The sequence below is a fragment of the Protopterus annectens genome, chromosome 13.part0 (genome assembly GCF_019279795.1).
Source record: "Protopterus annectens isolate FY-2018-M chromosome 13.part0, PAN1.0, whole genome shotgun sequence".
NCBI classification, from domain to species: domain Eukaryota; kingdom Metazoa; phylum Chordata; order Ceratodontiformes; family Protopteridae; genus Protopterus; species Protopterus annectens.
In genome coordinates, this window is record NC_056747.1 from 364,544,655 (window position 1) to 364,564,204 (window position 19,550).

General features: G+C 43.2%; 1 protein-coding gene across 1 annotated transcript in view; it reads right to left on the bottom strand.

Annotated features, from left to right (window-relative positions):
• The window catches only part of LOC122787325 (Krueppel-like factor 9), a 130,950-nt gene that overhangs the window by 71,117 nt on the left and 40,283 nt on the right, over nt 1-19,550 (bottom strand). The window lies entirely within an intron of this gene.

The window sequence follows — 19,550 nt, forward strand, 5'->3', positions numbered from 1 at the left end:
CATAGCAGCTACAGAGCAGACTAGCAGGACACTTGCTCACATAGTCTTTAAAGGCAGATCAAGGGAACAACCAGCACGTGAGGGTAACTGTATTAAGTATCTACTAAAATGACTCGTCTTGAATCATACCAGGAATGTAGTCTGTCCAAAAAGTGGTTTGAGTCTTAAAAATAGTATCTAACATCTAAATCATAATACACCAAAGGAAAAAAATGACAACAGTAATACTTTTAAAAGGCAAACTAAATGTGCGCTATTTTCTTTCTGACAGCCTTTCATATATATCTGACCTTGGACTGGCCTGACTACTCAGCAAAAGGTTAAATTTTGCAGAAGTCTTGCAATGCTGTCATAAAGCTCCCCATCATGGGGGGGGGGGGGGGTCAGCAGTTATGAACTCCTTTTACTTCTACTGCACATATATTCCCATAAAACACATGCATACACACACACTCACATGTACGTATGAAAACACTAGAGTGCCTACTTTTAAAACAGTGAACTACACACACCATACCTAGTCAGGTTTCATTCTGCTACTCACAGAACTGTTTCTTTAACACTCATGTGCTCAATATAGAAGCATTAGAGCTACACTTGGCATGCACATTAACATTGTACTGAGGAAGACAGTTAAATACTTTAGCGACACTGCCCTTCCTGACCCACTGCATGCGCCATTATCTAACCAGCACAAATGTACTGCCTTTTCATTCACTGCACACAGCAGCAACACTACATTCTACCAGGAACAACCGCTACTAGAATGTTCCCAATTCAGTAATGCAATAGCTGTAGTGCACCCCAGCTACTGGGAACGGCAACACCATCTAACAGGGTAACAGTGTCTACATAATTTTTAGTCATCAATTCAAACCTCTTATTCTCCCTGTCACTGGGGAACAGGATCAGCTGACAGGAGTCATCATTTAGGCATCTACTGGGGATTTTTTTCTTTTTTTTCCCTATATCCCCTTGTGCATGCCCAGTGACAACCCATCAGTGGAACATGCAGTGAGTACCTATCACCTCGCACTTCCACAAGGGGTTCAAGTCAGCAAGACAGCCCTCTCCCTTTTCAGAGGGTGCTCACATCTCAAAATGAAGCCCACTTACTAAGAATTAAAGTTTTATTTTATTTTGTAGGTTCAGACTGGAAAAAAAGGTCAGTGATTACGTGCATCTGAATGCAAATCAACAGAAAAAGATGAAAACAATAAGCACCTTTTTGGCTATTTCACATCTGTTGTGTGGGGATATAAAGTATTTTTTGATACTTGTGCAGGCTCAAGGAATTTTTGGTAGAGAGAGGGTCACTGTGATGCGGGCATAGAACCAGCAGTACCACAGTGTTTTAAAATCCTGCACCAAACCACACCATATAAACAACTTAAGAGCTTAATAAAATCCTGCAAAGCAAAGTCTGAGGCTAAAACAGCTATCCAAGACAAAGACAATCACAAGGCATTTTTTTTAGTTATGTTCATGATCTCTAAAGCACAATGCAACAATGCACTGATCTGATTGTGAACAATATTACCCACACAGACTGAAGATACAGCTAAACTACTGGCTGATACATTTAGCTCTAACTTTACCCCCCCCCCCCCCCAAGGGTCAACATCTACCTCTGTGGATAAAAATAATCCATCAGATTCAGACTAAAAGGGTACCCATTAAATGAATCTGATGATTCCTCCACCCCTTTCGTGCAAAAATATTAAGTACCCATGTTACATCTTCAGCTTGCCATATTGTCAAACCATTTCTCTTCACTCAGAATCCTATGTCCCACAACCAGTCTTCACCTGGAAAAGAAAAGCAACGTAAAATAAACAAACTACACTCCCTACATCTAAAAGACAATGCAAGGCCAGCAATTTTAACAGCCCTCTCCTCTGATGCCAAGATTACCCTCATAACCTTTATCTGGACAGCCTCTAGGTGTTCCATGCCTTCTCTTGTAGGTCTCCAGAGGGATAAATGTCATAACTGCAATTCAAATGACATATGACTATCCACCAAGTTTCTCTTACTCCAGTATGTAAGGGGAAAATACAAGTATGCGTGACTGATGATCACCAGGCACTTGGACATAAAACACTTTATCCTTACCAATGTACAACAAAGAGGTAGCAAAAAGCACCTATGCCTGCTAACTGCTACCAGGAACACAGGTGTGATAACCACTCCCTGTTTTTTCTCAGTGAAGCTGTCCTGCCAGCATAACATTCAGTACGCACAACATATCTACATATTCATACCCTCAGAATGAAAACCCTGGGCACTTGCCAGGTCTAAATCACAACTGACTCTTCAGTTCTGCAGGTTCTATGCTCCCTGAACAGCAGTTTTACCCGTTAATAAGCACACCTTGCACTTCATTAAGAGCAATCACTTTCAATCAATTAGCAACTGTCAGATATGCTACCGCAACAAATAGCTCAATATTTTCTACTTATTCAGCCAAGCTGCAAGAATAACACCAAACCGAACTACAGTTTGCTGTCTCATCTGACAGTGAGTGAAAGTGGCACTGCTGTAATGACAAAAACCACAACACACAAGGAGACTATATATACTCTTTATAACACATTGACCCTTTTACTTTTAGGCACAATAATATGCATTTCAATTCAGGGACAACTGGCAAACCACAGTTCATCTGAAAGACAAAGTAAAGCTCACTAACGCAAAAATAAACAAGTATACTGGAGACTCAAGTAAGTCACAAGATCAGATACTGAGTTGTCTTACGGAGCCATTTCACAAACATTTCTTTCATCAGTTTTCCAGGTACTTCAGACTTCCAAACTGGCAAGATAGCCTCCTGTTCATTGCCTACACCAAGCCCCAAGACGCACTATCCACAACTTCTGAAGATGAGCCCATCACCTATTTTTAGTGTCCACAAATACTCTGCTTCTCAGATGGTGTGTAAATCTTTGATAACCACTGTCTGATACAGCAACGTTATACACTAGTGGACTCCAGTTCCTTATTCATCACTCTAAGCATCCACTCAAAACCAAATCCTGCAATACCTCACAGACACAATAAAGCTAATTCAGTAATAGACCTGTCCATGTCATGCTCCTCATGTTGACACTTGTGCAGGAGTGTTTTCTTCACAATGCAACACTTAAGTTAGAACAAGCCAACTAAGAAACAACTGTAATGTTGAATGGCCTAAGTGGGTACAGTTCAATACTGGACGCAAGAGTAACATTTTATCCTTCTTATTCAATACAGTAACTTGACACATTTTCCCTTCCATTCCATTCTTATTTCTTAAATGTTTTGAAAATACCTTTTTGGTAGCAGGATACCTTCTTTTAGCTACAGTCAAATGAATGATTCCACTCTGTTTCATGAAATGCCACACTTCATCAGATGTAAATTGAGCATCACATGTGTTCAAGCAATGCATACAAAGCAAACAACCATCTTAACTGACTGACGGTAGTATGTGACATAATTTCAGTCTATCAAAATATTCCTCACCATTTCAAGTATACATCCACCATGATCAGAAAAAATAATCTTCATGAAAAAACTGCAAAATCAGTACAAAATATTTTCCAACACCACCCTGGTACTTACTACAGATGCAGTGCCATTTTCTGTTCCATCTTTTCTATTAATGAAATTCTCGAGAGACCATCACCATTGTCATGTCCTTACGAATTCTGATACACAATCACTAACCTGAACTTTCAACCAGGAATGCTAGTGAGATTTCTTCACACAAAAAAAAAAATAACACAGAATTTCCTTTTCACTCCAGTTAATATTACTTTTCAGCAGAAGGAGAGCCTGGAATGTGTAACTGCATAAGTACCCAGCATTCCTGACTGAAAGGTTTGGTATATTGAATTACACTTAGGTTCATGGGCAAGTACTAGGCTAGCTGCCCTTTCGGGCAATTTTAAGCCTAGCTAAGCTCCCTTTTGGGGCTCAAAACAAACTATCCCATTAGGTTAGAGATTGGCATTACCTACCCAATGCTCAACAACTATATATTATCCATAAACAGAATAACTGGGATCATATCATAGATAATTTGAGGGGGCCCATGCATGAGATAAAGCCTTTATGAGCTACATCTGTCCATTAGTAGTACAGGGGGGCACAGTCTTGGATTAAATTTTCCATTTCCTAGCCATAGAGCTAAGTTGTGCTTGAAAATGAACAGGAACTTAGTTTGTTTTATGTGGCTGGGGAGTCGCTTGGATCTAGATACAATGGCTTTAATTATAAGATATGCCACACAGAAAGATTTCCGTACTACTGTGGATATGTGATGGTCAGAGTTCAGACTGCTATCAACCTGGGTACCTAGATTACATACCACTGGGCCTACTCTTATGGGGTGCTGTCTATAATTTAATTAGGAGGGATGTCAGCTTTCTCAAAGGGTATAATAATGCATTTTTCCATTTAGCTTTAATCTGTGGCTTTGGCACCAAACATTTGTCTACATTAATCCTGCCTGCAGTATATTAACATTGTTCGGGGACTCAGTGATTGCAATAGTCAACGAACCTGATCAGCCACAGGCCATCCATGTTTGCCTAGAATTCTGAGAAATAAATTCCAAACAGTAAGGGGCCTAGCACAGAACCATGTGGTCCACCACAGGTGACTGCTCTTTTGCTAGAAGTGAAGTCACCTACTTTAACAGCATGTATCCTGTCAGTAAGGCAGAGGGCTTACCCATCTGGTAATTAAGGGGTTAATTCCCAATTGGGAAAGTTTCTCTATAATACTAGAGTGGGGGATTGTTTCAAATGCCTTGGCTTGGTCTAGATAAGCGGTATACGCCGTCTTTTCCTCATCCAGAGCTTTGGTGACTTTCTTGAAGAAGCCACCCATGTTTAACAGGCATGATCTACCTTTAACAAATCCGACCTGGGTTGGTTCCAGAGTCTGGAGATTACCTATGTCCTTATTAATAAGGTCCACAATGATTCTTTCCATGGCCTTGCAAATGAGGCTAGTCAAGCTTATGGGCCTATAATTCCCAGGGTCAGATGATGGTCCTCCTTTGCGCAGAGGGGTTACTGTTGCCGCCCTCAATTCTGCAGGAACCTACCCAGTTTGCAGGCTGTGGTTAAACAGGGACCCAAGTGGGTCTGCTAGCTCATGTTTTTAAGTTGTTTAAAAGACAACCTGGGATGTTGTCTGGTCCCACTGATGCTATGTTTTTGGCCTTGGAGGGCACTGAGATGACCTGCTCTCGAGATAATAGGCTAAGGAATGGTGACAGGTATACATTGGGGAATGACTGGGGGGGGGGTGAAGTTTGCTCCAAATGTGCCAGCTAGCAGGTTGCCTACTATGTCAGTTTGAGTATGGGTGGTGCCATCCACAACTAGTTAATAGCACAGCTGGGAATTCCCTTTTAGATTTTGGATGTAGTTACAGAATGTCCTGTGATTATTCTTAGGTAGGAGCCTATTTTTACTTTGTAATTAGCTTTGAAGGACTTGACAAGATCTGTAATTTGCTTGTTCCAGCTAGAGAGTGATGTCTTTCTCTGCTGAGCAAGTTCCCCTTGTTCTTGGACATTAGTTTCTTTTGTTGGGTTTATACTAGGGGTACATTGGGGTGGCTTGTTTTTTTTGGCATGACCTGGTTTTCCAGTCAGGTACAGTCGATTATACACAACTGGTTATACAGGACACTGGGGTACACCTTGGCATAGGAGTCTGTTATCTATGTTAGAGGGGGCTTTACAACTTCTTATACCATCACTTAGTAGGTAGTAATTTCTCTTTGAAAAATTCTTAAGCGTTTTTTTGAGCTTAATGGGTATCTGGCCTTATAATTACATCAAACGAAAAGTACAGTTGTGTACACTTACCATAAATGTAGACGTTCGAGTGTATTCACTGTTGCAGTCATCAAATTTGGGTTATCTGCTTGCAGTAGCCCTCAGTCGGCCTGATTAACAAAGTCTTGGGTCCTGCGTCGGTTGCTGTCTCTTCTTCCGTGACGTCAGGTAGTCAGGGGTATAAAACATGCAGCCAACGCCATTACATCAGTTTTTCTTGCCCCAGATGCCAGGTGCCCCCTTAATGGGGAAGCAATAAGATTATATATATATATATATATATATATATATATATATTATATATATATATATATATATATATATATATATATATATATATATATATATATATATATATACACATACACACACACACGCAAACAGAAAACCTCCAATAAAAAAGCAAATACACCAAAAAGCTTTTAAGCATAGTAAAGGGGAGTAGAGGTACAGCAAAAAAAAAAAAAAAAAAAAAAAAAGTCAGGGGGCTGGAGGGAGGGTAACCAGGACTGCAGCAGTGAATACACTCGAACATCTACATTTATGGTAAGTGTACACAAAGTACAGTTTTGTACCTACCATAAATGTAGATGTCCGATAGGTATGCATCTGCAGTCATCACATATGGGTTGTCCTGCCTCAGGCAGCCCTTCGGTCAGCCGGATTCCAAAGTCTGGGTCCGGCGTCGGCTGATGTCGCCCCCTCCCCGACGTCAGAGCGTCTGGGGTATAAAAGCGTCAGCCGACACAAACAAATACACCATAATAGATCCCCCCCAGCTAGCTAATAGAGGGGTAAGTACCCAAGAAATACCACAGAGGGGAAGGAAGGAGGGTAAACCTGACTGCAGATGCATACCTATCGGACATCTACATTTATGGTAGGTACAAAACTGTACTATGTCCTTCAAGGATGCATCTGCAGTCATCACATATGGGTAGAATACCATAGCCAATCTGGGGGTGGAGGAACTATGAAAAGGATGGTGTAGCTAAGATACCCTGCAGGACAGCAGTAGCAAAGCCTGCTCTGGATCTGGAATATAAAGGTAAATTGTAATGCTTGGCAAATGTATGCACGGAGCTCCATGTGGCAGCTTCTAAAATGTCCTTGGTAGCCACCCCTCTTAAGAAGGCTGTGGAGGTGGCTGTGGCTCTCGTAGAATGAGGTCTAATGTTAGCTGGTACAGTCTTTCCATGAAAGGAGTAACAAAAACAAATGCAATTTCCTATCCATTTTGAAATAGTCTGTTTGGAAATTGCTTTTCCTTGAGTACCAGCAGCATATGCTACCAACAGCTGGTCAGCTTTTCTGAAACCTTTAGTTTTGTCCAAGTAGTAGCGCAACTGTCTGTGAATGTCCAGGGTGTGCAGCAGTTTCTCCCCTTTGTTTTGTGGATTTGGGAAGAAGGTAGGCAGGTGAATGGCTTGATTTAATGAAACCCTGGATACCACCTTTAGCATAAATGTGGGATTAGTTCTCAATGAAACTCTGTCCTGATGAAAAATAATAAATGGCTGTACTGCCATCAGGGCCTGCAACTCCGAAACTCTTCTTGCTGAGGTTATGGCCAGAAGGAAGGCAGTCTTCCATGAAAGGTACTGTAGATCTGCAGATGCTGCTGGTTCAAATGGAGGCAGTGTTAGTTTTTCCAACACGAAATTAAGGTCCCAAGCAGGTAGAGGTGGTTTCCGAGGAGGTTTGACGTTTTTGATTCCCCTTAGAAACTGCCTTAGGAGAGGATGAGAGAAGACAGGTGGATCAGTATTGTACTCTGCTGAAATTGCTGAAGCATGAATTTTAATAGAAGAGTAAGACAGACCATTGTGGACCATTTCTGCCAAATATTCCAGGATATGTGCCATGCTCATCACTGTCGCATCTAGGCCCTTTGTGGTGTTCCAAATGAGAAATCTTTTCCATTTTGCTGAATATGCCTTTCTTGTGGAAGGGCGGCGAGCTTCCATAACAATATCCTTCACTCTCTGGGATAGCTTATCCTGAGGAGGAGTCAAGGTATTCTCCAGGCTGTTAGTTGCAAGGTTTTCGGGTTGGAATGTAGAGTTTTGTATCTGTGTTGTGTCAGTAGAAGTGGCCATAGAGGCAGAGGCCATGGTTTCATACGTGACATGCTCCTTAGCAGTGGGTACCAGTGCTGTCTTGGCCAGTCCGGAGCTATCAGAATCACTTTTGGCTGCTCTGACCTGATCTTCAGCAACACCTTGGTCATTAATGGAACAGGTGGAAATGCATACACTGTTAGATTTCTCCAGGTGAAAGAGAGGGCGTCCACTTTCCACGCTTGTGGGTGGTATGTCCTTGAGCAGAATTTCTTCAGTTGATGATTGTGGGGGGATGCAAATAGATCTATGTCCGGCCTCCCCCAAGATTGTGTTATCTGTAGGAAGATGTCTGGGTGCAGCTTCCATTCGTGCGCATCCATGATATTTCTGCTTAAACTATCCGCCAGTGTATTGTCTTTCCCTGGCACAAACTGAGCTTGTAGCTGTATATTGAGTTTCAAGGAAAGTTCCCATAGATTCATTGCCAGTCTGCAAAGAGGATAGGAATGGGTACCTCCCTGCTTGTTTATGTACCACATAACTGTGGTGTTGTCTGTCCTTATCAGTAGGTGGTCTTGATGCAGGAAGAGTTTGAAGGCCTCGATTGCATGTATCACTGCTAGCATTTCTTTTTGATTTATGTGCATGCGTAGCTCCTTTCGTGAACACTGTCCTTGGATACCTCTGCCCTCCATGTGTGCTCCCCAACCTAGGTCTGAAGCGTCCGTTGTAATAGCTTGGGAGGTTTTTGGCTTTGTGAAGGGCAACCCCCTGTTGGACTGGCTGGCCTGAGCCCACCACAGAAATTCCTTTTGAAGGCATGGAATGAGTGGGATTAAAGTTTCTAAACTCTGACTGTGCTGAGTCCATAAACTCCTTAGGTACCACTGAAGCTTTCTCATATGTAGCCTTGCTTGTGGAATCAAAAGAATGCAGGATGCCATGTAACCCAGGGCCTGCAGGATTTTCCTTGCAGTCAGCTGAGTTTGTCTTGTCAGATTTTTGAAGTAATCCGGTAGTTGTCTTTGTTTTTCTTCTGTGAGATAAGTCATTTGGGTGGTTGTATCTAGATCTGCACCCAGAAAGGTTATTCTTTGGGATGGAACAAGTCTTGATTTGTGCATGTTGACTGTATATCCCAAGGCCTGCAGAAGATTGATGGCATAATTTAAGTCCTTTACCAAAGTTTGTTGGCTGTCCGCTTGTATAAGGCAGTCGTCCAGATATGGGTATATTTGAATCCCCTGAAGTCTGCAGTGTGCTATTACTGATGCCAGGCATCTCGTGAATACTCTGGGCGCAGTAGATAAGCCAAAGGGCAATGCTGAGAATTGATAATGCTCTGACCCTGCAAGAAATCTGAGGTATCTTCTGCAATCTGGTCGTATAGGGACATGCAGGTATGCCTCCTTGAGGTCTAGAGTCACCAGCCAAGACCCCTTGCCCAGCATGGGAAGGAGATGCTGTAGAGTCAGCATTTTGAATTTTGGCACAATGAGATAAGTATTCAGTGCGGACAAGTCGAGAATTGGTCTCCATTGATGTTTTTTTCTTGGAACAAGGAATAGTCTGGAGTAAAATCCTTGGCCTTGTTCTGAAAGAGGAACTTTTTCTATGGCTTTCATTTGTAGGAAGTTTGAGATTTGTTTCAAAGCCTCTGCCCTTTGATTTGGTGGCAGACCTGGCATGCCTTTTCTTTTTGGCAATGTGTGGAAATGGAACCTGTATCCGTTGTCTATTATTTGGAGTGTCCATTTGTCTCTTGTAATGTTGTGCCAATTTCTTGAGAATAAAGAAAGCTTTCCGCCCAAAGGTGCTTCTAATTGAGCCCTGGTTGGCGGAATCAAAGCAAAGTCATTGAGTTTGTCCTTGTGCAGCAGTTGCAGGTCCTGAACTGCCTGTCTGGATTGGAGGTTGCCATTGACGGCCTCTGTAGGAGCCCCTAGCTTGCCCTCTACCTCTGGCACGCCTGTTCCTGCCCCTTTGAAACCTTTCTGTGTCCGGAAAGGACCAATTCTTGGAAGGCCAATTTCTGCTGAATCGAGGCGGTTGAACTTGAAGAAAATCCTTAACTGTTTGTACAGATTTTGCCTTTTCCTCAAATTTCTTTAGGACTTCTTGAGCAGTGGAAGCTTAGCTTTAACATGGTCTGGCAGAGATTGTTCCTTCAGCCAAGCATGCCTACGTATGACAACACCTATCATTGCTGACCTACATGAAGCTTCCAATGCATCATAACCACACTGCAAAAAATGGTTGCTAACCTGCTGGGAGTTATGCACCAGATCCTGAAGGGATTTACGGTCAAGGGGTTCAGTAGAAGACAGTTTCTTATGCATTTCTTCTAACAAATACTCTTGGTACTGAATCATATGAAATTGACAATTTAATGCCCTCATAGCAAGAGTGGCAGAAGTATACACTTTGTTTACCCCATCTCTCTAATGCCCTGGACTCCTTTGCAGAGGGGAGTGGGTTCCTAGTAGCAACAGCTGCAACCCCTTTAGGGCCCTGTGAAATAGTTTCAGGATCAGCAGTGGGCCTTGTAAAGAAAATTATGTGTATCTGGGACCCTGTAATACCTATCGGGCTTAACAGGGGCCAGAGGCAGAGTATCAGGGGTCATACTAGAATCAGAATACACATCATCAATGACATTTAAAACAGGAGGAATAGCCAAAGGTCTATGCTGAGGTAAATGAAGAAAGGTTCTTAGTCTTTTCCTGGAGTCAGAATATTCCTGGCCCTGCCATTTGAAATGCTCTCTCATAGAATGAAGGGTCTCCCCAAAGGAAAGCTCTTCAGGAGGGGAGGCTGAGGGAATAGATTCGTCTGCATCCGAATCCTCATAGGCCGAATAAGCCTCCTCCTGGTAGTCCGAGTGATCCGAGCCATCAAAGGCCTCCTCTGAGGAAAGGGGATCAGGGGGATCTACCCTGGGCCTTTTGTCTAGAGGAGGTTGGGAGCCCCTGTCCGGATGGTGCTGATAGCCCCTGATTAAAGAGATAAGGTCCTCTGCTAAGGTTAGAATCTGGGAACTAGAAGAGGGTCCCTGAGGAATAACCCTGGGAGGCATGGCTTTAGTGTGATAGTAGCTTTAGCCCTGGTGAAGGCCTTTATGGACATGGATGCAGGAGGCCTAGCTGCACCACGTGCTGGTGTAGCTTTGTCTAAAGGAATGGTGTCGGAAGATTCCAATACACCGGTTTCTGAAGGCAATTCTGTAACCGACCCGGTAGGAGCCTCTGGGGCCGAGGCTGTCGGTTGTACTGTTTCAGGGTTCGGAAGGTCCAAGGACTCGGTGTCAGCCGAGACCGAGACACTAGCGGTAGGCCTAGCAGCGGTTTCAGCCGAAATCGCGGGCCGCGTGTGTCGGTCCTTGTCTTTCCGTTTCTTAGTTAAATGTGAAGTCGGGGTTTCCGACGGCATTTTATATGAAAAACTAGCCCCAAAAAACTCTTCTGCGAACTCCGACCGACGTCTAAGAGTGCGTCGGTTGAAGGAAGCGCAGGCTGAACAAGCCGAGACGTCGTGGTCTGGGCCTAAGCAGGGAAGACAGTAAGAGTGGAAATCCTTATGAGGTATTTGTTTCCCACAAGTTAAACAATTATTAACTTTATCTGACATCGGCTGAGGCAAGAAAGAGTCCCCAACGGGGTACTTAGCTTTTGAAGTCTTCGGATAGCTGAATTACAGGAGCTGGCTGACCGGCACTTGCGAACTGCTTCTGCTTCGGGCACCATGGCAAGAAAGACTGAGGAAGATGGCGTCGGCTGACGCTTTTATACCCCAGACGCTCTGACGTCGGGGAGGGGGCGACATCAGCCGACGCCGGACCCAGACTTTGGAATCCGGCAGACCGAAGGGCTGCCTAAGGCAGGACAACCCATATGTGATGACTGCAGATGCATCCTTGAAGGACATCTGTACTATGTTCTTCGTTTTTCACTGTTGCAGTCAGTCATCACATTTGGGTAGATTCCCAAAGCTAAGTATGGGAGGAGGAATTTAGATAGCATCAGTACCAGCTATAAGGCCCTGCAAGACTGCAGTGGCAAAGCCAGCTCTGGATTTAGAAAAAACTGGCAAATGGCAATGCTTGGTGAAAGTATGTACAGAACTCCAGGTAACAGCTTCTAGGATATCCCTGGTAGGGACACCTCTGAGAAGGGCTGTAGAGGTAGATGCAGCCCTGGTTGAATGAGGTCTGATCCCCTGTGGGATAGGTTTTCCATGGTGCTTATAGCAGAAATGAATGCAATGGCCTATCCATTTAGAAACAGTTTGCTTTGAAATAGCCTTCCCCTCTGCCCCTGCAGCAAATGCCACCAGCAGTTGTTCAGATTTCCTTTGAGGTTTAGTCCTAAGTAAAATCTAAGTTGTCTGTGCACATCTAAGGAGTGCAGTATCCGTTCCCCTTTGTTCTGTGGATTAGGAAAGAAGGTTGGCAAATGAATAGACTGATTAAGAGCCACACTGGATGCCACCTTGGGCATGAAGGAGGGATTGGTTCTGGGGGACACCCTGTCTGCATGAAAGATGATGAAAGGCTCCACTGCCATAAGGGCCTGTAGTTCAGATACCCTTCTTACTGAAGTGATTGCTTAAAGGAAGGCTGTTTTCCCAAGAAAGGAATTTAAAATCTGCACTAGCAGCTGGCTCGAAAGGAGGAAGAGTGAGTTTCTCCAATACAAAGCTAAGGTCCCAGGCTGGAGTTGGGGCTCTCCTGGGTAGTCTTAAATGTTTGGCCCCTCTGAGGAACTGCTTGAGCAGTGGATGAGAGAAGAGGGGAGATTCTGTGTCATAATGAGCTGAAATGGCTGAGGCGTGAATTTTGATGGAGGAAAAAGAAAGGCCCTTGTAAAGCATCTCAGTTAAATATTGTAGAATCTGAGGTAAGATGGGCGCTGCTGTGTTCATCCCTTGAGATTGGTTACAGGCACAGAATCTTTTCCATTTTTCAGCATAAGATTTTCTAGCACTAGGCCTCCTTACCTCTAAAATGATATCCATCACTGGTTTACTGAGGGATGGTAAAGGAGAGATTAGGTAATTAGCCAGGCTGCTAGGTTCAGGGTTTGAAGCCGAGGATGCAGAATCTGGTTCTCCTGATGAGACAACAGGGGAGGAGTCTGAGGCAGGTTCCATGGGGTGAACAGTGACACCCTGCGCAGTTGGGGGTACCAGTGTTGGCGTGGCCAGTCTGGTGCAATCAGTATCGTCCTTGGTTTGTCCTGTTTGATCTTTAGCAGTACTTTGGAGAGGAGAGGCAGAGGAGGAAAGGCATAAACTGATAGGTTTTTCCAGGTGAAGGACAGAGCATCCACTTTCCAAGCTTGTTTGTGGGGAGTCCTTATGCAAAATCTGTCTAATTGGTAGTTCTGGGGGGAGGCAAACAGGTCTATATCTGGGCTCCCCCATTTGTTTGTCAACATGTTGAAAGTCTTTGGTTCCAGTTTCCACTCGTGGGTCCATGAGGTTTCTGCTTAGTTCAATTGCCAGTGTATTTAGTTTTCCTGGCAGGAATTCAGCCTGTAGATGCACTTGGTAGCTCAAGGCTGTGTTCCACAGTTCCATGGCTAGTCTGCAGAGGGGGTAATAATGGGTACCCCCCCTGCTTGTTTATGTACCACATAACAGTGGTGTTGTCCGTCTTTACCATTAACTGTCCTGGAAGAATGTGACCCTTGAAGGCTGTCAGAGCATACTGTATGGCTAAAATTTATTTTTGATTGATATGCAGGTGCATTTGACTTGGGTTCCATTTGCCCTGAATGCACTTCCCTGCCAGGTGAGCCCCCCATGGATAATCTGATACGTCTGTTGTTATGGTTTGGGCGGCAGGGGGTAGAGTGAATAATAGTCCCTTGTTTTGGTGGCAGGCCTCTGACCACCAAAGGAACTTTAACCGTAGGCAAGGTATGATAGGAATCATTGCTTCTAGATCTTGAGAATGTTGACACCATAGGCTTTTTAGATACCATTGTAGTTTCCTCATATGCAGTCTTGTATACGGAATTAGAAGAATGCAAAAGGCCAAGAACCCCAAGGCTTGCGGTATTTGCCTTGGAGATAGCAGGGTTTTTATGGCCACCAGTTTGAAGTAGGTTGTCAAATGAATTTGTTTCTCTGGCGTGAGGAAAGCCATCTGGGAAGTTGTATTCAAACTTGCTCCCTGGAATATAATTTGTTGACAGGGTACCAGTGTGACTCCTTTTCGTTTATGGTGTACCCCAGACAAGTTAGCACCCTTTGTACAAAAGCCAGATGATTCAAAATATGTCCCGTCTTTCTGCCTGAATTACACAATCGTCCAGGTATGGGTATATCTGAATATTTCTTTGCCTGCAAAATGCAATGACTGGAGCTAGGCACTTTGTGAATACCCTGGGCGCAGTAGATAAGCCAAAGGGCAGTGCAGAGAACTGATAGTGCTTTGAAGAGTAGGTATCTGCAAGATTCCCCGATTGGGATGTGCAGGTATGCTTCCTTTAAATCGGGTGTTGCCAACCAGGCATGTTTGCCTAGCATAGGAAGCAACTGGTGAAGAGTTAGCATCTTGAATTTTGGAATCACCAAAAAGGTGTTAAAGTAGACAGGTCCAGGACAGGACACCATGAATTGTCTTTTCTGGGTACCAAAAAAAGTCTCGAGTAGAAACATTGTCCCTTTTCCTCTTCTGGTTCAGTCTGAATAGCCTTTATGCTTAAGAGAGAGAGAGAGAGAGAGTACTTGATTTTGAGCCTCTGCCCAATGATTTGGGGGTAAATCTGGCCAACCGTTTGGGGTCAGTAACGTGTGGAAGTGAAATCTGTATCCTTGGGAAACTACATTTAAAACCTATTTGCAATGGGTAATGGGTAATGAGTTCCCAGTTTTTTGCATGTAGTGCAACCCCCCCTCTCCAGAGGGGTAGGCAGTTGAGAAGTGCTTGGAAGTTTTAAAGTTAAGTCATTAAGACAGTTTACCATAGGGGGGAGTTTTACTACTCCCAGATTTGTGGGGCCCCCCCACTGCTTCGTCCTGTGCGTACCCTGGGAGTTCTGCTGGATCTGGGTTTGGACTGAGCAGGCCTGGAAGAGGCAGGAAAGGACCAATTCTTACAGGGCCAATGCCTACTAAATCTTGGAGGTTGTACTTGATAAAAATCTTTAACAGTTTGCATAGATTTAGATTTTTCCTCCATCTTTTTAAGAACTTCCTTCTGCCTTGTTGCCAAATAGGTGGTCCTGATTTAAGGGAGCATCAAGTAATTTAGCTTTAACATGATCTGGGAAAGATTGCTCCTTAAGCCAAGCATGCCTTCTAAGTACAGACTCAGTGACAGCGGCCCTGCAAGACGAGTCTAGTGAATCAAAACCACATTGCAAAGTATGCTTTCCAACCTGTTCAGCAGAATGCATTAAATCCTGTAAATCCTTATTTTCAGCACAATCAGGAATCAACATCATTTTCTGTTTAAGCAATCCAATAATATGTTGCTGATACTTTAACATATGAAACTGGCAGTTTAAAGGACCACTACGGGCAAATGATGAAGAAAACATATATTTTTTATCTTGCCATGATTTACTACACCTCCCAAAGCTGCCTGCAGCAAAATAAGTACTCATCCCTAATTTTATTTTGTTTTTACACTTGTCTGCCCTCATAGGGGCAGACATCGTGATTCCTATGGAAAGCTAAATCTGTCCCATAATGCACAGACTGAGAACAAATAGCCCTACCATTTCTTATCAGACTAGACTTCCCTTCACTTAGAATGGAACACCTGAAAAAAACTGACAAGTTTGAGAGTCTGCAGCTCATGTGTTATTGACTGGTATGCGCTGAGTTTTACAAATGTTGTTCCTACTGATGTACTACACATTCTTTGAAAGAAACTTGCAACAAATCACCGAGATAAAAAAGACTTTTCACAAGGAGCAGTTTTGCAAGTTTCAGTTCCTGGCCAGGTTACTCCTCCCATCTCCCCTCCTTCAGTGGGCTACAGTCTCACATTTCCAGCTTTACTAGATTCAACTATTTAGTCAGCTTTGTATGACAATAGACATAAAAAAAAAAAAAATAAAAAAAAAAAATAATCACAGCCTGGTGTGCCACTAAATCTGTTCCCTTGTATGTCTCTATGCCTCTTCACTTCTGAATAGCATTTCCCAGGAATAAAAAAAAAAAGCAAACGCATCAGTACAGAGTTTAGGCCAGTCTATCCATTTAAAATGTGCACAGTAAAATATTCAACTTATAATGCATTTTGACTGCTGACATGGTTATCTTTACATAGTTATTCTCTTATAGTGTATATATAACCTGAACTTATGGTATTTAATGATACATTTTACAACAGTTCTCAGTTTCTTAACAATGACCTCCCAAGCCTCTGATGTGACCTAGTACTTTTTCTTACTATTGCTTTATCTATTTTGTCTTAGTTGTATACCTGTAGCATGTCTCTCATCCTCTCAGCAACAGACTCCTTGAGAAAACTTCCAAAGCAGATACTTGCATTGAAAGAGTAGCAGCAGCTGTAGCAGTGAAACTACACTCCAAAACAATGCACTCAAACATAGTACTGACAAACACAGGGGAATGTATATATCTGAATCAAGCAGTGATGAAATTGCTAGGGACTTCACTGAGCACAATTTTACTCTTAATCTCTCCATTTCATAATCCATAACATTCGCACCACACTTACAAAGGCACACCTCCACCTTCCACAAACACAGCTACCCACACCCACACAACATACCAGTCAAATTTAAGGCTTTTCCCACCTCTCTGCAAAACACTGCTGTAATGGCTTTGGCAAACAAATGAAAATGATTGATAGGTGTTGGTTCAAGACTCCCATCCATATCTCTCAACAGTACAGATTTTTGCAGAAAGTCCAGATTTTGTGTCTGTTTTTCATAAAATTGCAGTTTTCTGTCAAATCACTGGCAAATTATTGAACACTGAAGTCAGAAAGTTGACAGGCATTTGATTTTCAGACTTCATATCCTTAAGAAAATTCACTCTAATGCAAAACCTGTTTATCGACTTTCTAAGTTTGTAAGTGCAATATTTATAAATTGTCTCATTTTTGGGCCTTTGTCCCCTATTATTTATGGCCTTGTCCAGATTTCTTGTTCTATAATGTTGAGAGTTATGCTGCCATCCCTTCCTACTTGAGCCAGTCCACTGCACTTGCACAAATGTCCCCCTCAGCAGGGCAGCAAGCAGGTATCAGTGCAGATTTGCTTTATAGCTCTTTTACACCACACACGCATGCACGTACACAGTAAATCTTGTTGTCCATGTTATTTCTTCTTTTCCTTGGTTTTGTTTCTCTTACTTGTAATGTTGCTTTTACTCATGTTTTCTCCTTCCTCCCATATCTACCCTAATTATTACTTCTAACAAATACTTTTTCTCACTCTTTCTTCTCTTCCCCTCCTCCTCTTTATCCACTATTTGAACTTTTCCACGCTGACATTTGCTTTATGGGTAAATAATAAACTTTATGGCTAAATAATGAACTGTCACCCTTATGTCAGCACATTTCAATGCTACATAATATTGTATTTAGTCTAATAATAGGTTCATAGGTAGGTACTAGGTTATCTGCCTAAGGGCCTAAAGTAAGCCTAGCCAGCAAGTTTCCCTGGCTTATGCCACCCAAAAAAGTTATTTTCCTGTGCCACTGTCGAGCAGAGCCACAGAAGTGATTCCCGGGGTATATTTTCCTATCTCCCATCCACTGAAAGATTTCTCTTGAAAAGTGCTAATGAGGAACTTTGCTTGACATAGATGAGTAGCTTGTTCCAGAGTATGGGAAGTCTCTGGGACAGGAATCTCTCTCTCCAGCATGTCCTGTTTATTGTGGTGACAAGGTTTAGGTCCCTAGAGCGTGTAGCTCAAGACGGATTGGGATTTCTTTAGGTGTAGCATGTGCAACAGCTCTGGGTTTGACATAGCTTTATATGTCAGGCAGAAATCACCTCGGAGTAGGCGATATGCTACGGAGTAAAGCTGGAGATTTTTTAGATGGTCAGTGTAGGGCATCTGTTGGAGGCCAGTAATCCTCTTTGTGAGGTACTTCTGCGGCCTTTCCAGCTGCTGCAAATGTCTTGTGAAGTACATTCCAAAAGGGGCGTTGTACTCTATAATGGGTCTAATGAATGTCAAGTAAAGGGGAACAATGACCTCTTTTTTTCCTGGATGAGAACCCTTTTGTGATGAGGTGTGCCACGCAGAAGGACTTCTTGACTACTGTGGCGAAGTGATTATCAAAGGAGAGACTACTGTCCACCTGGGTCCCAAGGTCTCATCACACATTCGGTGTTAAGTAGACTACCACCTATGTGGTAGCTCACAGGTACAGAGGTTTTTTTTTTTTTTACAAAAGGGCCTCACTGAGACAGATGCCTGGTAAGCCATGGCCTCAAGCTCAATGCCAAAAAGTGCATTGTCATCTCCTTTGGTAAAAACTCTGTACCCATGAACTACAACATAGGCGGTAGTATACTTAACACCAAAAGTGTGATAAGAGACCTTGGGATACAGGTGGACAGTAGTCCCTCCTTTGATAATCATATCGCCACAGTAGTCAGGAAATCCTTCTGCATGGCACACCTCATCACAAAAGGTTTCTCATCCAGAAAAAAAAGAGGTCATTGTTCCCCTCTACTCATCACTCATTAGACCCATTAGAGTGTACAACGTCCCTTTTGGTATGTACCTCACAAGACATTTGCAGCAGTTGGAAAGGCCACAGAAACACCTCATAAAGAGGATTACCGGCCTCAAACAGATGCCATATGAGGTTTCTCATCCAGAAAAAAAGAGGTCATTGTTCCCCTCTACTCATCACTCATTAGACCCATTAGAGTGTACAACGTCCCTTTTGGTATGTACCTCACAAGACATTTGCAGCAGCTGGAAAGGCCACAGAAATACCTCATAAAGAGGATTACCGGCCTCAAACAGATGCCATATGCAGACAGTCTCAAAAAACTCCAGCTTTACTCCATCGCATATCGCCTACTCAGAGGTGATCTCTGCCTAACATACAAAGCTATGTCAAACCCAGAGCTTTTGGACATGCTCCACTTAAAGAAATCCCAATCCCTCTGAGCTACACGCTCTAGGGACCTTAACCTTGTCACCACAATAAACAGAATATGCCAGAGGGATAGATTCCTGTCCCAGAGACTTCCCATACTCTGGAACAGACTACCTATCTATATCAAACAAAGCTCTTCATTAGCACTCTTCAAGAAAAATGTTGATGATTGGATGGGAAATAGGAAATTCACCCCAGGGATCACCTCTGTGGCTCTGCTCGACAGTGGCACAGGAAAATAATTTTCTTTGGTGGTAAAAGCCAGGGTACCTTTTTGGCTGGGCTTGTACAGACCCCAGGGCCGATAGCCTAGTACCTACCTATGAACCTATACGTTCCATGGCCTTGCAGACCAAGCTCATCAGGCAAATAGAACGATAGTTCCCGGGATCAGTGGTGGCTCCCCCTTTGTGGAGTGGGATAACTGTTGCTGTGTGCCATTCAGTGGGCACAAAGCCTGATGTGAGGCTATGACTGAACATGGTGCTTAGGTGGGGAGCCAGTTCGTTCTGAAGTTCGTGTAAAACGCAGCTTGGGATGTTGT